The 18,609-nt window shown below is 49.7% G+C and overlaps 1 long non-coding RNA gene and 1 pseudogene across 3 annotated transcripts; both read left to right on the plus strand.

Moving 5' to 3' along the window:
• Window positions 1–1,554: 1,554 nt before the first annotated feature.
• On the plus strand, window positions 1,555–3,466 carry LOC147964144 (uncharacterized). 3 transcript variants are annotated; one of them, XR_015609331.1, is made up of 4 exons: window positions 1,555–1,788; window positions 1,874–1,967; window positions 2,679–2,842; window positions 3,044–3,466. It is a non-coding gene; the product is annotated as an uncharacterized LOC147964144 (long non-coding RNA). The 3 variants fall into 3 exon arrangements; XR_015609330.1 differs by having other exon boundaries at window positions 1,885–1,967; window positions 3,041–3,466; XR_015609329.1 differs by having other exon boundaries at window positions 1,885–1,967.
• Window positions 3,467–5,808: 2,342 nt separating this feature from the next.
• LOC125514638 (uncharacterized) lies at window positions 5,809–10,215 on the plus strand (annotated as a pseudogene).
• The last annotated feature ends 8,394 nt before the right edge of the window (window positions 10,216–18,609 follow it).

The raw sequence follows: 18,609 nt of genomic DNA on the forward strand, positions 1-18,609 counted from the left end.
TATCTTTCTTTGTGTCCGATTAAAACTTGATACCCATATATATTGCGTGAGTGTTAAAAATTGTGAAAGACTAAAAGATGGTTGAGTATGTGGACTTGCTGAAAAGCTCTTATATTGACTCTTTCCTATGTTATGATAAATTGCAATTGCTTCAGTGACTGAGATTAGAGTTTGTTGGTTCTCAATGAAGTTTATAATTCATACTTGAAATTATGATTGAATTATTATTTTAGCATAAGAGATTATATGACTATATATATATATATGTTGCTGCTCTAAGAATGATCATGATGCCCTCATGTCTGTATTTTACTTTTATCGACACCTCTATCTTCAAACATGTGGACATATTTTTGGATTTCGGCTTTCGCTTAAGGACAAGCGAGGTCTAAGCTTAGGGGAGTTGATACGTCAATTTTGCATCATGCTTTTATATCGATAGTTATTGAATTATGGGCTGTTATTACACATTATGTCACAATACTTATGTCTATTCTCTCTTATTTTACAAGGTTTACATGAAGAGGGAGAATGCCGGCAGCTGGGATTCTGGGATGGAAAAGGAGCAAATATTAGAGACCTATTTTGCACAGCTCGAAAAGTCCTGAAACTTCACGGAAGTTATTTTCAGAATATATAAAAAATATTGGGCGAAAGAAGTATCTAAGGGGGCCCACATCCTGGCCACGAGGGTGGGGGCGCACCCTACCCCCTAGGCGCGCCCCCTGCCTCGTGGGCTCCCTGGTGGCCCTCTGATGCCCATCTTCTGCTATATGAGGTCTTTCGTCCGAGAAAAAATAACAAGTAAGCTTTGGGGAAGAAACTCCGCCGCCATGAGACGGAACCTTGGCAGAACCAATCTAGAGCTCCGGCAGAGCTGTTCTGCCGAGGAAACTTCCCTCCATTGCCACCAGAGATAACAGCTAGTAGAGGCGACGACTTCAGGTATCTATAATACCTAAATAGTTCATCCCCGCTACCTTATTTCTCTTGACATGCAGCCTATCCACCTCATCAATCTGCCACATCATCAATTATTTTTCTTTTAAACAAATTTATGTTGAAATTTAGACATGCCTGTCATCACTCTGTTTCCAGACTTAAATTACCGATGAAGTCCAATTGCCTTCATTTGGAAACAGAAAAAGAAGCCCAACCATCTATTCTAAGAAGAAGAAGCCCAACCATCCCACCCCACGCAATGCTTTTTCGGTTTCCAGCTCTCTCTCTCTCTCCCCTAAGGCCTCATTCGGTTTGGAGGATTTTTATAGGAAAAACATGGGAACAAGGATTCCAGAGGAAAATTTCTTATATATGCATTCGGTTTGTAGGAAATGCGTAAAGGAATTTCGTGGGAATACTATTCATTTCCTATGCTTTTGGAGGAAACTACACATCCACTCAAAGCTCATTTTGCGCGTAGGAACGAGGCAAGTCAATTCCTTAGGGTGGCAAATGCCATCCTATTAAATTCCTATACTACTCCAAATTCCTACGGTTAGATTTCCTCCAAACCGAATGAGCCTTAAAAGAGGATCAATCTTTTCCCCTGGCAGCACCGCAGCAGTAGAATGCGGCGGTGGCTAGGAGGCTAGGAGGGGATCTCCGCATGTGGTCCGGTCTTTTGGAACGGCCTCCAGTCGACGGTGAAGCCAGCGGCTCTCTCGACTTGGTTCCGTTGCTGGCAGGAGTCGGTCTGGTGCTCTGTATCATCGTCGAGTCGGCGAGGCTGCTTTCCCTTGGCCCTCCTCTCTCACTGTGCCTTGATCGAAATCTCAACGGCCATTGGTGAGCCAGCCCTTTCGTTTTCTCCACTTCTCTATAGTGCAGATAACATCTATCTCAAATGCCAACTTAATTTTTGATCTGTAAGAACCACCACAGGTCGCCTGCTGATAGCGCAGGATGGGACGAGTCAGGAGCCCTCGCTGTCCGCCTCTGTCTCTTCTAATTCTCTCATGTGTTTGGTTAATCCAGATTCCCTCCAATCCCAATCATCCGCTAATGTCTTGATGCTTCATCTTCACCACCACAAAAAACTGCAGATGAGTTCTTAATATTTATGTCATGTCTCATGAGTTTGTTCATACATGCATGAATACATCCACTTCTATATAACCATGTGGATATATTTGTTGCATTCCCTTCGCATCTAACTCTAAATTCCCAAGTGAATCCAAGAACCCCAAATCCGGACATTATTTTTGATTTTGGTAACACATGCACCTGGCAATCTGAATCCTAACTAGATTGAGTCGAAACATGCAGTTCATAAATTCTTGCGGGTCTGATTTAGTAGACTTGGGGTGTCTATTTTAATTCCTTCGGACCTCATTCAGACTCGAGGTGGCTATTTTTCTTGCACATGGTCGTTTGTTAATGGTAAATACTGCAGCATCTCAACCAAGGTGTGCCCAGAGAAGTGAATTGATTTCTAGATATATTTATACACATGGAATTATGTTCGCCCGCTTATACACATATATCATCATGTATTTCTCTTTTTTTGTTATGCTCAGATAATTATGTTAAATTACAGATTTATACACATGGAATATGCATGTATTTCCCTTTTCTGTTGGCCGATGTAAAGCTTAAATTACAGATATATTGTCTTCCAGATGCTAAAGCTTGATAAGATCTGCCCTTTATAGTGAGATTTTGCTCTTAAACTGTAGATTATTTCAGAGAAAGATGGATGGTTGTATCTCCACTAAGTTGTATGGATGGTCGTATCTCTACTAAGCTGTATGGATGGTGGCTTACTAGGTTGCAAATTTGACCATACCTTTGTGGCCATCTTAACTGAACTGAACTATTTGTTTCTTGAAGTCTTGAGAAGGTAATGACACTTCTCTCATTTGTGGTATTTAGAATATTTGTTGGATATCCCGTTGTATTTACTTGCTCTATCTAATTATATTTCCGCAATCAGTAGCCATTTATCTCATCCTTATAACCAGATCATGCAGTTGTTCAAACAGATTTAAGAAAATAACACTTTAAACTGATAGTAACTCGAGTATAGCACCTGTTGCAGCAGTGTTACTTTATATAAGAAATATGAAGATGTACCTTTTTCCGAAAGGCCAGAAGATACAAGTAGCCAAAAGGGTGTTTTGGTTTGATGTGCCGATTCCCTTCTCCCGTACGTGCTGGTAGCATTTTCCTTTTTTGTTTCATAACAAACTTGATGCACTAAGTAATTTTGGTGATATGAGGGTTCTGAGTGTCTGTCATTCAGGTTTGCAAGCTCCAGACTGTACATCAGGAAGAACATTTAGTGATTGCCAAAATGTACACACGTATGTGCAGAATATGAACCAATGCAACATGCTCATATTATTATTATGTATTGCAAGAAGTATGCAAGTGTGGTCTATAAACGTGTAGATTGTATCTCCTGGTTTTTTTTATTAATTGTAAATTTATTCTCATTTGTATGAATCACCATTTGGTGCAATAATAGCGCATACATGGTTCTTCCACTTTAGTACATTATTTAATATAACATGTATATAATATAGGGCCTGTTCTGATCTCCTCCAGCTTCTAACTCCTCAAACTTCTCGTGTGAAGCTGTCCTGAACGTTTATTTGAGAAGAAGCTGGATTTGAGAACCTCAGTCCCGCTCACGTGTAAAATCGTGAAGCCCGGAAAGCCCAGCTCCAGAAAAACGAGAAACTGGAGTTGCCCATATTTACAATGAGACTGCCACCGCTAAAGAAAACACTTCGGAGAGCCAGCTTCCCGAGTCGACATGCCACACTCGCGTTCCAATCGTTGCGCTTGTCTCCCTCCCTTGACCTAACCTTCCCCCACCGCCATAGCCAGATCCACCCCTCAGCCGCCCGGCGCTCCGCTCCACCGCCGGATCTGGCATATACAGGGCCATCCCGGCCGGTTCCCATCCAGAAGACCACCCCGAGCTCCCTTTCTTCTTCCCAAGGTCCACCCATGGCGGCTGCTCCCGATCTGGGCTTTCCAACGGGCCTATACCATCGTCAAACAAGGTCCTCTAGTGGACTGCTCCTGAGCTAGGCTGTTTCCAGCAGGCCTATACCAGCACGGAACAGGCCTACAACCTCCCCAACTGGGCCAAATCTCTGGGAGAAGCTACGAGCGTGCCGAACGGTTTGCTAATCGCCAGGTGGAGTTTGAAGCTAGCTCCAGAAGCTGATTTTGTGGAGTTTGGGAAGTTCAGAGAAGTTCAGAACAGGCCCATAGTTGGCATCCCCCCTCCACCAAAATTCCCGCAACAACGCGGGAGGTATCTTCTAGTATTAACAATGTCAATGTACTCACGCTGAAATTTATCATCGCACGGGAGGGATTCTATCACCTTTGCACCTGATCGGGCAACATGCAGCGCCTCATCTATAACATTCTGCAAGCCCAACTCAGACCACACACATGCAAAGGAGATGGCAGCGTAGCAAGGTAAAAAATGAGTGGATAGTCATCTGAAGAGATAAATGTGAAGGGGAGGGCGATGGGCGGGCACCACTTGAGATGCGTGTGCGTGACGACCATGCGCGGCCAGTGCAATTTTCAGCCGGCCAGCCGGTTTCAAATGTTTACTTTTTCTTTTTTATACATCTTTAACTTTTTAAATGTTTGATTAATATTTTTAAAATACTTGATTAAAAAATTAAATGTTTGATTGATTTAAAAAATCATGATCCATGTTTTTCATACACATTATGTATTTTTTGTATATCTTTCCCTAATAATAAAGCACGGTTTGAGTCTGTCGGGTTCACCGTCGTGTCCTTACACAAATGTCCTTATGTTTTCTGATAATTCAACCCGCAATCCCTTTTTTAAAGTGGATCTGGAAGAACGTTTCATTCTTACAGAAAGGACCCTATGTTTTTTAGTATTCAACCTGCAATCCTTGGCAACACCTCGGGTGGGGAAGGCGAGAAGCGGCACTGCCGGCAAACGGTGCACGCGGCAAGAAAAGGTTGTTCTCAAGGCGAGCAAGGCGCTTGAGTGGTAGAGGTCGACCATGGTGGTCGCGTGATGCATCAAGAGGTGGGTGTCGAGGTGCAGACGAGTTGGAGTCTGTCAGATTTCGGGTTCCGACAAAACCCTTAAGGTTCGAACTCTGGGGTGCGCACGAAGATCTCTCCTTCCCCCTAGCTCACTCACTCATCACGATCTCAAAGCTCAGCTCGTCGAACTCGAAGAACAAGGGACACAAGAGTTTATACTGGTTCGGGCCACCGATATGGTGTAATACGCTACTCCAGTATGGTGTGGTGGATTGCCTCGTAGGCTGAGGATGAACAAGTACAAGGGAAGAACTACCTCCTGAGGAGAGGTGTTCTTGAGCTCGGTGAGCTTGTGTGGTTAAGGATGGTCTGAATGATCCCTCCCCTTCCTATGATGGTGGCTAGTCCTATTTATAGAGACCTTGGTCATCTTCCCAAATATTAGGCGGGAAGGGATCCCACAACGGCCAATTTGAAGGGGGACAGCTAGTACGAGCTATCCTAACAAAAGGTGGTCTTCGTCTACCAAAGGCTCTGGTGGTGACGCCGTCGTGGGCTCCGCGATGACCTCCGTCATGCCGTCCTGCTGGTTTTGGTCTTGTTGCACTGATATGGAAACCTTTGCCTGATGCCTCGGGACTCCTCGCCTGCGCCTGCTCCTTTAGCACCAAAGAGGCAACTCGTGCTCTGCGCCCACTGGCGCCCGCCTGGCCTTGGTCGTCATGGCTCAAATCACGGGAACCTCACGAGGTGCCCCTCACCTTGATCTCTCTGCTCCTCACGAGCCAGCCTAGTGAGGTTGACCCCGAGGAGGTCTTGTGTCGTCCGCCACATGAGGCTTGACCCCTCGCGAGGGTCTTGAGTGTTTGCTGGTGAAGATGGGCCGTACCAGGCCGCTAGAGGAGCCACGTCGTGGGCCGCAGACAGACAAGTCTGAGGACCCTCGTTCCCAGAACGCCAACAGAGTCTCACGGAAGGAGACGAACGGGGCCCCGGTGTGGTGCCCGACGGGGCCGAGCCATGCAGTGGCGCCACGGGCAGAGGCAGCAGGAGCTGCGTGGCCGGGCAGAGAACGAGAGGGGGAGCATGGAAGAAAGGAGGCGGCGGATGGATGAGAGTGCAGGACGGAGGGGCGGCGGCCTGGCGAGCATGTGAGGTTGGCGGCGAGCTGGATCGAGGCACGCTGAGCGCTGCCCCTCTGTTCGTGTGGTGCGTGTGACGGCGCTGGGAGGAGATGGGGATCGGGAGGCTGGGGTGATCGGACTAGGGTTAGAGTAGTGGGGGCGGTTGGCGCACGAATCCTGGCCTATGGTCGTGCGCATGAATACTGAGTTAGATGCACAAATTCTTCTTGTCTCAAAAAAAAAGATGCACAAGTTCTTCTAAAAAAGTTAGATGCACAAATAAATAATTCCACATCGGCCCTTTGTATTAAAATCCACCAATTTATATAGGCCGGAGTTTCACAAGAATCATCAAGCAATTCAAGACAAGAAAAAAGAAACAGAGAGTGAGGCGCTGGTCTGCGATGATATGTGGCTGGGTGGGAAAAAAAGAACAAAGAGAGGAGCTTGTTGGGACATGCTTGTGCATAGGTTGGCTCGCTTCATGGCTGACATGGAATGGGAATTGCTGCCATGTTCAACTACGATTAACATTAATTATTAATTAAAGGTATGTAGCAGGACCAAAAAGAAAAACTATGCAGCAAGGAACTTTTTTTCATATTGGTTGGTGGCTTCGAGTTCACGGGACATGTGTACTATGTTGACATCACAGGTATTGTTTTCATGCTCAACTAGATCAATCTATGGAGATCCACGGTTCACTCTTCTGATATAGAATAGCTTTGCACACCATCCACCTACAGTTGAGCTGGAACCTGGCATCGTTGGAACGATTTTTGATAAGCATGATGATCACTTCATTTGGTTGATTTACTCTAATCTGTTTCAGTTGTCATGACCTCATAATTAACCTCATACCGACTACATTTGCAGTTCCCCTAAAAACAATTGCTATTAGATTTAGGGACATGTACATTCCTCGTGGTGTTTCAGTTGCATCCGGATTACTTATCTATTATTTTGCGGTATAAATTTTAGTTCTGTGTATATGTTTGTTCAATTCCCAATGTCGTTGTAGTGTGCATGGTTCTGCACTCAATAAACAGAGAGACTGATATGTATTACTATACATAGAAATTCCCAAGCTAAGATGTTTTAATTTGTATCTCTCCAACGAACTAGCATATGCATCACATAATATGACCATAATTTCGGACGAATCGACTTACGAGGGTCACAATATTCCCCAAGACAAAGGTTCCATTATTTCTATTTTCCATATCTCTTTGAACATTAAATTATTTTATTTTCCATATTGTGCGGTCTTAACATATTTTTGTCTAACAAAATATTAAACATGTATGTAGATTATTTTGATATACTTTTCTGCAGTAGGCAAATGATCTGCCTATACATATACTATCGCTTTGGGAAATACAAATCAATCAGAAGATTTGTTTGGATGATAGCAAGAAGATTATTCCTAATGTACACCTTTTTTAGTTTTAAATTGCAGTGGACAAAAATCTGTCCATCTATGCTCCACCATCATTATGAGTTGACAAAATTACAGGTCCATGCAAAGAGGACTTGCAAAAAGGTGTGCTAGAGTGTGATGACCAACCTCAAGGCATTGAGACTGATCATCTTCGTCACGAATAGGTGGACAATATGACCATTACTGACGATGGTGATAAAATTAGGTAACAACATGAACGAGCCATTTCAGATGTGTGATGATTTATTTTTCCCGTTGTAACGCACGGACAATTTTTTTAGTATTAACCATCCTTTAAATAGACTGGGCCTAATAGGGGCCAGCCCCAAGGCCTGGACGGATGCACCTATTAATAGGGGCTAGGCCCGAAGGCCTGGATGATCGATGCAGCTTCCGATTCGGATTGGTCCCAGACATAAAATAACCGATCAAAAAAAAAAGACTCGGATCGATCTCAGGGGGTGCATAAATATGCAGGCACCTAGTTGATGGACTCGTGGGCTCGCCAGTCGTTGCAACTTGAAACATATCGGAAACCTAACCTAAAAATACGCGGATCCGATGCCGCCGTTTCGTCGGGACCGCGCCCATCCCTCGGCGACGCCACCACCGTACACCAACGGGTGGCTGTGGCGGCGCCAACACCGACGCCGGAGCCGGCGCGCTGGCGCCGATGGGAAAAAAAGGGATCTGCCCGGAGACGTCCTCTCCGCGATCCTATCCAGCGTGTCCTCGTCCGCCACCGACATCGTCCGCTGCGGGGCTACGTGCAGTCACTCGGTAAACGCCGTGGCCACGCACGCCGACGCCATCTCCCGCTCTCTGCCGCCGCCCGCGCAATTCCTCCCCCACCTCGCCCTCGGCTTCTTCCACCAGGAAGCCCGCGCCCCCCGCGCCTCCCCCGCGCTGCCGCCACGCTTCGTCCCGACGGAAGCCGCCCCGCGCCTCCTGGGCCCCCGCCCCCAGCTCGAACACGTCGCCACCGGGCTGTTCGACCACGCCCGCCCCGTCGCATCCCGCAACGGCCGCGTCGTCCTGGAGCTCCGGCGCGAGGCGCGCGCCGACGGCCTTACGCTCAGCGTGTGCAACCCCATGACGGGGGAAATCTCCATGCTCCCTCCGCTCTCCGGCGACCACTGCCCCGGGCACTACGTGTGCGCGATACTCACCGGCGACGACCTAGACGTGCCCGCGCCGTCGTGCTTCTTCCGCGTGCTCCTCGTCTACAACCGCCGTAGCTTCACGGCTCTGCGCTCCTGCTCCTCTGCCGACGCCGACGCCGGCGTCGGATGTCGCTGGGGGCCGGAAGAAAGGAAACCCGGCGCCAAGATCAGCGCCAACATGCTGCGCGGTCTTGGCCACGCCGTCGTGGTCGGCGGCGCGGCCTACTGGCCCATGCACCACGAGGCGTTCGGCGTGCGGCTCGACGGCCCGCCGTCGGAGCCCATGGATATGTGTCCGGTGCCCTACAGGCAGCCGCACTATTACGCCGGCGAGCGCCTGCTGGGCACCTCCCCGGACGGGAAGCGCCTGAGCCTCCTCGACGTGGGCTTCCTGGGATGCACGGACTTCTGCATCAACATCGAGACCCAGACGGCTGCCGGCGGGGAGTGGGAGGGGCACGAACAGGCCCGACTCAAACTCATCAGCCTACCCGAGCTCGGGATTACCATGACAACGGCGTTTAAGCTGCGGTGGTTCGGCGAGAAGAGCGGCACGGTGATATTCACCGTCGGAGAAGGAGGAGGGTGCACCAGCCAGGGCGTCTTCATGTTGAACATCACGACGGGATGCCTCGAGAAGCTTGCCGACGGCGTCGAGTGCCACGCGTGGAAATACTTGTGCGGCTACGAGATGGACCGCGAGGCGCTCTTTGCGTCGTCCGATAGATCGGTCCTGACTTCTCGCCAAAAATAGCTCGAGTACCTCAGCACATGCCCATCACAACGCTTGTTTTTCTTTTTCGGGAAATAAACTTCTGCCGTGTGTCTCATGCATGTGATCTTGATTTTGTTTCATGGATGTGTGAAAATTGTACGGATGTCTTTTGGGGTTTTTAACACAATACAGATGCAAACACTCATACATATACGCTTACACTCATCCCTATAAACGCACATACACACATCCTCCCATGAGCACATTCAAGAGATTGAGTCGGCATATTATCTTGAGATTTACGAGGTCATCGTAAGCACCTCGTCGTCGACAGAAAATAAATCCAAAAATGATGCGAGCATCAGAATTTGAACCCTGATGGCTGGGGATATCACTGTTCCTCCAACCATCCAATCACAGGTTGGTCCCTCTCGGGTTAATCACCGGTTTTCCTTTGTTTTACTAGGATTTGTGTCTTTGTCGGGTTTTCATTGATTTTTTCTTTTCTACTTTCTCTTTAGTTTTTTTGTACCTTTTTGGTTTTCATCGTTTTTTTTGTTTTCTTTGCTTCTTTCTTGGTTTTCATTATTTTTTATTCTGTTTGAATGATTTTCTCCGGGTGTTCCATTTTCTATTTTATTTTGAATTCATCTTTTTCTTCAGTTTTCATTGATTTTCTTTGTTTCTTTTGTGCATATGGAAAAATGCTGACCATGTATTTTTAATTGTTAAACGTGTATATAAAAATATTTATCATGTATAGAAAAATGTAGAACTCACATTTAGTAAATGTAGACATCGAAAAAACTTACTAAAAAATTAGTTCTGTATTTAAAAAATTTAAACATGTATATAAAAATGTTGATGGTGTATACAAAAAAAGTAAATTGTGTGTGAAAAATCTTTATTGCCATTAAAAAATGTTGAACACATGACCAACATTTGTTTATACATGTTTAACATTTTTAAATACATGATCAACATTTTTGTACACGTTTGACCATTTTTAAATACATTATGAACATTTTTTCATACACATTGTATATTTTTTGTATATACGTTTTTCTTATACATGGAAACATTTTCCGGCCAGTGCTAGGCGTCGGCTGACTGGCCCGACTTTCGGCCGGTAGGTTTCTAGGTGTTCGATGGGACTGCCTCTGACCGTTGGATCTCGTGTTGATTGGTCAACGCACACTTCTCCCTTCGTCTCACGCACGCCGGTAAGAGCATTTCCAGCCGTTGGCCCCCAGGAGGCGCTAAAAATCGCCCCTGGGGGCGCACCGGCGCAAACCGTGTGCTGGGGGCGTGATGCCCCCCTGTCACGGCGCCCACGTTTTTTTGAAAATTTAAATTCCGACACAAACACGGCGCAAATTCAACCAAACTTCAGCGAGTTCGTACATATTTAAAATATTTTACAAAAAATAAAAAAACGCTACTAGGCTGCTCCTCGCCGCTCCTCGCCGCCCGTCACCCTTGCAGTTCTACATGCCGAGGAGGTTGTAGAACCGCGTGTAGTCGCCGCCGCCGCCGTCGTCGTCGTCGTTGTCGTCGCCTCCTCCGCAGCCACCGTCCCTGCTGCAACCCTCCCCCGGTTGGCGCGGCGGGTTGGACGGTCCAGAGGCGTCCTCGTCGTCGTCGCTGTCGAGGATCACGACGTCGTGCTCGTCCTCGCGCCCATGTTTGCGGGCGGCTATCTCCTCCAGGGCCCGGCGCTGCCGGGCCATCTCGTCGCGGAGGTAGTTGTCGCGCGCCCACCGTAGGGCGTCCTCATCGGAGAAGCCGCGCCGGGATATCTCCTCGTACTCCGCGGGGAGGCCGGCTCTGGCTTCGGCCTGACGAGGACGAGGCGGCCAGAGGCGGGGGCGGAGTCATCGATGCGGACGCCGGAGCTACGGGTGCGCGTCCTGACAGGCGTGTCCTGGGGCTCCGGCTTGACGTGGCGGAGGCAGGGAGAGTCAGACGAGCGACCAGACGAGGAGGAGGACGCCCCCGGGTCCATGCGCCTCGGCGTCCACGAGTTCCCACGCCGGCGAGAGATGGACGGGGGAGCGGGGTACTCCAGCCTCGGCGTGTTGCCGCCCTCGATGTACTCGAGGACGGCCTCCAGCGTGCGGCCGGGCACGCCCCACCATCGGCACCGGCCTTCGGAGTTGAGCCTTCTGGAGGGCACGACGCCGTTGGTGGCCTCGAGCTGCTCGGCGTGGCGGCGGCGGAAGTACGACTCCCAGAGTGGGCTGTCGGGGACGTATCGTGGACCTTCCCTCACCGCCTGCGGCAGAGAGGCACGGATATGCGCGATCTCCGCATGCCGCGCCACCCCGGTGGGCGGTGGTGGCACCGGGAGCCCACCGGCGCTGATCCTCCACGACCCGGGCACCCGCATGTCCGGCGGGACCGGGTACTCGGCCTTGAAGAGGAGCCGAGCTTTGTCCTCATGAAGGTGGCGGCGGTCGAAGCCGTTTGCCGCCGCGCCGTCGCCTGGGAAGCGCTCGGCCATGCTTTGAACTGGAGACGGTGAGAGGAGATGAAGGAAAGGGGGAGAAATGGCGCGTCAGCGATGGATACTCTGTGCGTGTCACCGGCACGCTGGGGGTCGGCTTATATAGGTGGAGGCGCCGCGCGTACGCATGGCCGCCGCATGTATGCGTGGCCGCTGCGTGTATGCGTGGCAGCGAGGGGACGCGCGTCGTCCGGTCTTCACTGCGCCGCCCGTGAGGCATCAATGGAGGAGGCTGACCGGCGCGGCAGCTTTGGAATTTATTTGCCGCGGGAAACAAGGCGATGAGGACGACGAAGCGGCGAGAAGAGAGACGAGTCGCAGGCAAGCAGGGCCCGCAGCTGATTCGCGCCAAAAACGATTCGCCCGGTGCCCCCGAGCGCCCCCAGCGCGCCGGGTTCGGGTTGGGTCCACCGGCGCCAATTTCGGTCCGAGCCGGCGAAAAATGGGCCCTTGGGGGCGCGACTAGGCCGATTTTTCGGCGCCGGCAGCCAAAAAGTCACCTGGGGGGCCTTGTTGGGGGCGCGGCTAGAGATGCTCTAATAGACCACGCGAACCTTCGCCCATCCCGATCGCGTCCTCCTCCATTGCGTCCCCAGCAATTCTCTCTCCCCCATTATAACGCCCTCGATGCGGCTATATCTCCCACGTGTCGAAGCATGACTTAGAGGCATAACCGCATTGAAAGCAATGTCGCAAGTGAGGTAATCTTCGCAAACAACCCATGTAATACAATAAGGGAAAAGAGATACATAGTTGGCTTACAATCGCCACTTCACACAAATACATGAATAAAGCATTACATCATCCAAATACAATCAAGGTCCGACTACGGAACCAAAATAAAAGAAGAACTCCAAATGCGACAAGGTCCCCGATCGACCCCAACTGGGCTCCACTACTGATCGACTAGAACGGAACAACACAAAGGACAAGATCTTCATTGAGCTCCTCCTTGAGCTTGGTTGCGTCACCTGCACGGACTCATCGGCACCTGCAAGCTGGTTTTGGAAGTATCCGTGAGCCACGGGGACTCAGCAATCTCGCACCCTCGCGATCAAGACTATTTAAGCTTATGGGTAAGGTAAAGGTATGAGGTGGAGCTGCAGCAAGCGACTAGCATATATGGTGGCTAACATACGCAAATGAGAGCGAGAAGAGAAGGCAAAGCACGGTCGATAAAAGTATGATCAAGAAGTGATCCTAAACAACCTACCTCAAGCATAACTCCAACACCGTGTTCACTTCCCGGACTCCGCCGGAAGAGACCATCACGGTAACACACGCTGTTGATTCATTTTAATTACAGTTTAGGTTTTCTACAACCAGACATTAATAAATTCCCATCTGCCCATAACCGCGGGCGCGGCTTTCGAAAGTTCAAATCCCTGCAGGGGAGTCCCAACTTAGCCCATGACAAGCTCTCACGGTCAACGAAGGAATAGACCTCCTCCCGAGACATTCCGATCAGACTCGGTATCCCAATTCTTCAAGACATCCTCGACAATGGTAAAACAAGTCTAGCAAGACCACCCGATGCGCCGACATCCCGATAGGAGCTGCACATATCTCGTTCTCAGGGCAACACCGGATAAGCAATCCGTACAACTAAAACCAGCCCTCGAGTTTTGCCGAGGTGGCGCTGCAAGGGGCTCTAGTTTGGACCAACGCTTAGACAAGCACTGGCCCGGGGGGGGGGGGGGTTAAAATAAGATGACCCTCGGGATGCGCGACTCCCACGGGAAAAGAAAGGCTAGGTGGCGAATGGTAAAACCAAGGTTGGGCCTTGCTGGAGGAGTTTTATTCAAAGCGAACTGTCAAGGGGTTCCCATTATAACCCAACCGCGTGAGGAACGCAAAATCCGGGAACATAACACCGATATGACGGAAACTAGGGCGGCAAGAGTGGAACAAAACACCCGGCATAAGGCCGAGCCTTCCACCCTTTACCAAGTATATAGATGCATTAATTAAATAAGATATATTGTGATATCCCAACAAGTAAACATGTTCCAACAAGGAACAACATCTCCATGTTCCAACAAGGAGCAAACTTCAATCTTCACCTGCAACTAACAACGCTATAAGAGGGGCTGAGCAAAGCGGTAACATAGCCAAACAACGATTTGCTAGGACAAGGTGGGTTCGAGGCTTGGTTTAACAATATGGGAGGCATGATAAGCAAGTGGTACGTACCGCAGCATAGGCATAGCAAAAGAGCGAGCAACTAGCAAGCAAAGATAGAAGTGATTTCGAGGGTATGGTCATCTTGCCTGAGATCCCGCAAGGAAGAAGAACGAGTCCATGAAGAAGACAAACGGACGCAGTGGAACGAATCCTCACAACCCGACGTTACCGGAAACAACCCGAAGAAGCAACACCGGAAAGAAGCAAACAACATAGTAAACAACCACCACATAAACAAGGCATGATGCACAAACAAGTATGATGCATGTCCGGTTTAATGAGGCATGGCATGGCAAAATGCACAAACAAACCTACAAATTAAATGGAGCTCAATATGCAACGGAGTTGCATATTGAAGAAAACACCACAAAACTTATTTAGTTCTCTCTCTTTTATGAACTCCACAATATTAAATGTTGGTTAACATGGCAAGAGGTGAAGCATAACAAAACTATACCATTTAAACAATTTAAATGGGGCCAGATATAACAAACAACAAATCCGGTAAATCCCCATATGCATTTATCAATTTGGTGAAACAACAATTTTAAACATAAAGTTGTTAACATGATGCGGATGGCATGTTCAAGTTTATGCAATTTTATTAAAAGTTGACAAGAGCATTAAGAAGCATTTGTCATCATGGCGGAAACAAAAGGGGTGCCACAGCAACGATAACGAAACGGTGCCACGGCAACGTTCCAGTTCCCGGTAACTCGATTGAGATACCGATGCAAAGGAGAAGTGTGCGGATGCGGGTCATGCGATAAACGGTGGGGTGCTCCCGGTTACCGGATTCCCACGGGTTAGCGGCAAATGAAGAGGACCGAGCAAGTGACAACTCGGACACGGTGCAGACAACGGGTGCATCTCAAACATCGCAAGCATTCGTTCACGGACATCGTCTCGGGGTTATACCTTCGGAGCGTGCAAAGGGGACGGCTCTCATTCGTAGAGGGAAGTAGGCGTTCTCGCGACGGCGGTAGTGGAAGTAGTCGTTCTCGCTTCGTAGATGTTCACACTTCGTAGGTGTTCGGGGTCAACAAGGAACTTGACGTCCAAGGGATCTTCGAGGGTCGACGGTAGTGGTACACGTTTGGCGTTTCGTAGTCGTTCGAGTCATCGGTAGAGAAACTTGGTGGTCCATGTAGTCGAACTTGGCGCATCTGAGGGGTACTTGGTAAAATCACGCAGTCATACACGGGTCGTAGAGGTACTTGGCGTCCCTGAGTCGAGGGTAGTGGTTCCCTTGATGTTGTAGTCGTGCATGGTGATGAGCGTCGGGGTACTTGATGGTCTCGAACTCCAAAGTGGTACAAGGAGAGATGCACGGTCGTGGTCATCTTCGGACCTGGGACTCCATGGCGGCGCCGTGGTGGTCTTGCAGCAATAGCAGCAGCAAGGCGTCCGGGAGGAGATGGTCGCGGCAGAGGAGCAGCAGTGCGAGGTCGGGCTTGCGGAAGGTGGAGCGACGGGAACAGCGACATGGTGACATTGGCGCTCCTGCAGCAGTTCACGTGAAGGCAGAACAACGGGGAGGCATGGGCGAGGAGGTGGACGAGGACCGCATGGTGATGGGGCGGCAGCCGGCAGCGGCACCTGTAGCCGGCGGACTTGGAGCAGAGGAAGGGGTCCGGCGAGTCCCGAGGGCGCAGGCGGGACTTGGCGGCGAGGGTTCGGCATCAGGGAGGCGCAAGCGCTGGTCGTGGTCGCCGTCAGCGACCGGGCATGGCGGCGGGGCTTGCCGTGGCGCACTGGTGGCTGGGGCCAGTCGGCAAGAGGCGGAGCGTCGACGTGGTGCTGGAGCTTGATGACGGAGGGAGGTGGGTGGCGCCCTGGCTTTGGTCGCCGCCGAGTGATGAGGTCGAGGGATGGGGATCGGGCTGCGGGCCTCCTCCTCTAGTGCGATGCGAGGAGAGCGAGAGGAGGGAGAGATGGAAGATGGGGATCGAGGAGATGGGTCTGGCGACGGAGGGAGAGGGATTCGTGAGAGATCGGGCCAGGGGATCGTGTGGGAGGCCTCACCTGGCATTAGGGTTAGGATTAGATGGGCCTGGAGGTCGGCCCAGTGGGGAGGGCGCCGGCTGGGCCTTAGAAGGCTGCGGGCCTGCTAGTTTACTCTCCCTCTCTCTCTCTCTCTCTTTCTCTAAAATCTCCTTTTCCATTTAAAAACAAAACAGAAAAAGAGAAAGAAAAGAAAGAGAAGTTAGGGATGGAATCTGGGCATGGGGATAATTTTCCTGGACTCATAAAAATAAGCATGACCACAGAAAAATAGAAGTGGCAAGATTGCAGGAATTAAATTCAAATTCATTTGAATATAATTCAAATGGTTTTGAATTGGGACTAGGTTTGGTGTGGCCAAAAATGTTCAGGTTTTTGGTGGAGCTTGGAAAAAGAACAAAAGAATTATCAACAAAGTTTGATAGTCGGAAATCGGAAGAAGGAAAGGTCAAAGATTTAACATGCAAGTGGGTTGTGGATAATTCCAAACTAATGGAATATTTATAGTAGGTCCCTAAATACTGGGATGATATGTTATAAAGAGAACTCACCATGTGAATTCCCTCGGTTTAAATGGATCGAAGATCCATACAGTTTATTTAGTTGAGTTGCAAAAGATATATGAGATGATGGCATGATGACATGATGCAATGCACATGATGCAACGAACCAAACAAAACACACGACGAAACCCGGAAACCCTGGAAGGTAACTGAAGCTCCGGTCTTGGGGCGTTAAACCCATGCACGAGGTCGTCATTGTCACCCCGCATCTCGCCTCCTCCTGTCGCTGGATGGCTCTCCGCTCGTGCGAGTGGCTGGGTATAGCAAAAAACATAGAGAGTAGGGGCGTTGCCGGTTTGAAGCACAAAAAACATGGTTCCAGCAAATAATTGATATGATTCCAACAAAAATGACATGGTTTCTGTCGGTGTCAAAACCGGCGGATCTCGGGTAGGGGGTCCCGAATTGTGCGTCTAGGCGGATGGTAACAGGAGGCAGGGGACACAATGTTTTACCCAGGTTCGGGCCCTCTTGATGGAGGTAAAACCCTACGTCCAGCTTGATTAATATTGATGATATGGGTAGTACAAGAGTAGATCTACCGCGAGATCAGAGAGGCTAACCCCTAGAAGCTAGCCTATGGTATGATTGTTGTTCCTACGGACTAAAACCCTCCGGTTTATATAGACACCGGAGAGGGCTAGGGTTACATAGAGTCGGTTACAATGGTAGGAGATCTACATATCCGTATCGCCAAGCTTGCCTTCCACGCCAAGGAAAGTCCCTTCCGGACACGGGACGAAGTCTTCAATCTTGTATCTTCATAGTCCAGGAGTCCGACCGAAGGTATAGTCCGGCTATCCGTACACCCCCTAATCCAGGACTCCCTCAGTAGCCCCTGAACCAGGCTTCAATGATGACGAGTCCAGCGCGCGGATTGTCTTCGGCATTACAAGGCGGGTTCCTCCTCCAAGTACTTCATAGAAGATTTTGAACACAAAGGTAGTGTCCGTCTCTGCAAAATAAGTTTCCACATATTGCCATATAGAGAATAATATTTACACAAATCTAATCTGCTAACATATTCCATAGCGTGACATCACACCACGGCCAAGTCTTTATTCGAATCGTTTTACTGTCCCACCTCAGCGCGTTTAGCGAGGCGGTTTCCTTGGCACGTCTTGTCAAAGCAGAGATTGTGTCCCCTTATTCCGGGATTCTCATCAATACGGCGTGAGTAACCCAACCGCACCATTGATTATGGTGCCGGGGAGATAAGCGAGTTTTACCAGGCTGGTGGGGACGCATAGTCGCATCCGCCCATATAAGGGGATAAGGATCCACCTTTTCATCCACGCCTTCTTCCTCCTTTGCCTATCCATTTCCGCGCACTCGAGCTCCAGCGCCCAAGTCCGCACACCCCACCTCAACCTTCTCCAGCCATGTCCGGAGCGGGAGGCAAGTGGATGGTCTCCTCCTTCACGGAGGGACATATCAAAAAACTGAGGAAGGCCGGATACTTGTCTAACGACATTGCGCACCGGCTTCCCGAAGAGGGGCAGCTCATCCCCACCCCTAGGCCCCATGAGAGGGTGGTGTTCCTCCCCCATTTCCTCCGCGGACTGGGTTTCCCTCTCCACCCATTTGTCCGGGGGCTCATGTTCTACTATGGCCTGGATTTCCACGATCTGGCCCCGAACTTTGTCCTCAACATCTCGGCATTTATTGTCGTGTGCGAGGCTTTCCTCTGCATCCGTCCACATTTCGGCCTATGGCTCAAGACTTTCAATGTCAAGCCAAAGGTGGTGCACGGCAACCAGGCGGAATGCGGAGGCGCCATGGTGGGCAAGATGCCCAACGTCCTATGGCTCGAGGGCTCCTTCGTGGAGTCCCTAAAGGGGTGGCAATCGGGGTGGTTTTACATCACCGAGCCGCGCGACCCTGAATGGGTCGCAGCCCCTGAGTTCTGATC

The sequence above is a fragment of the Triticum urartu genome, chromosome 6A, assembly GCF_056163025.1.
Source record: "Triticum urartu cultivar PI428250 chromosome 6A, HENAU_Tu73, whole genome shotgun sequence".
In the NCBI taxonomy this organism is placed as follows: Eukaryota; Viridiplantae; Streptophyta; class Magnoliopsida; order Poales; family Poaceae; genus Triticum; species Triticum urartu.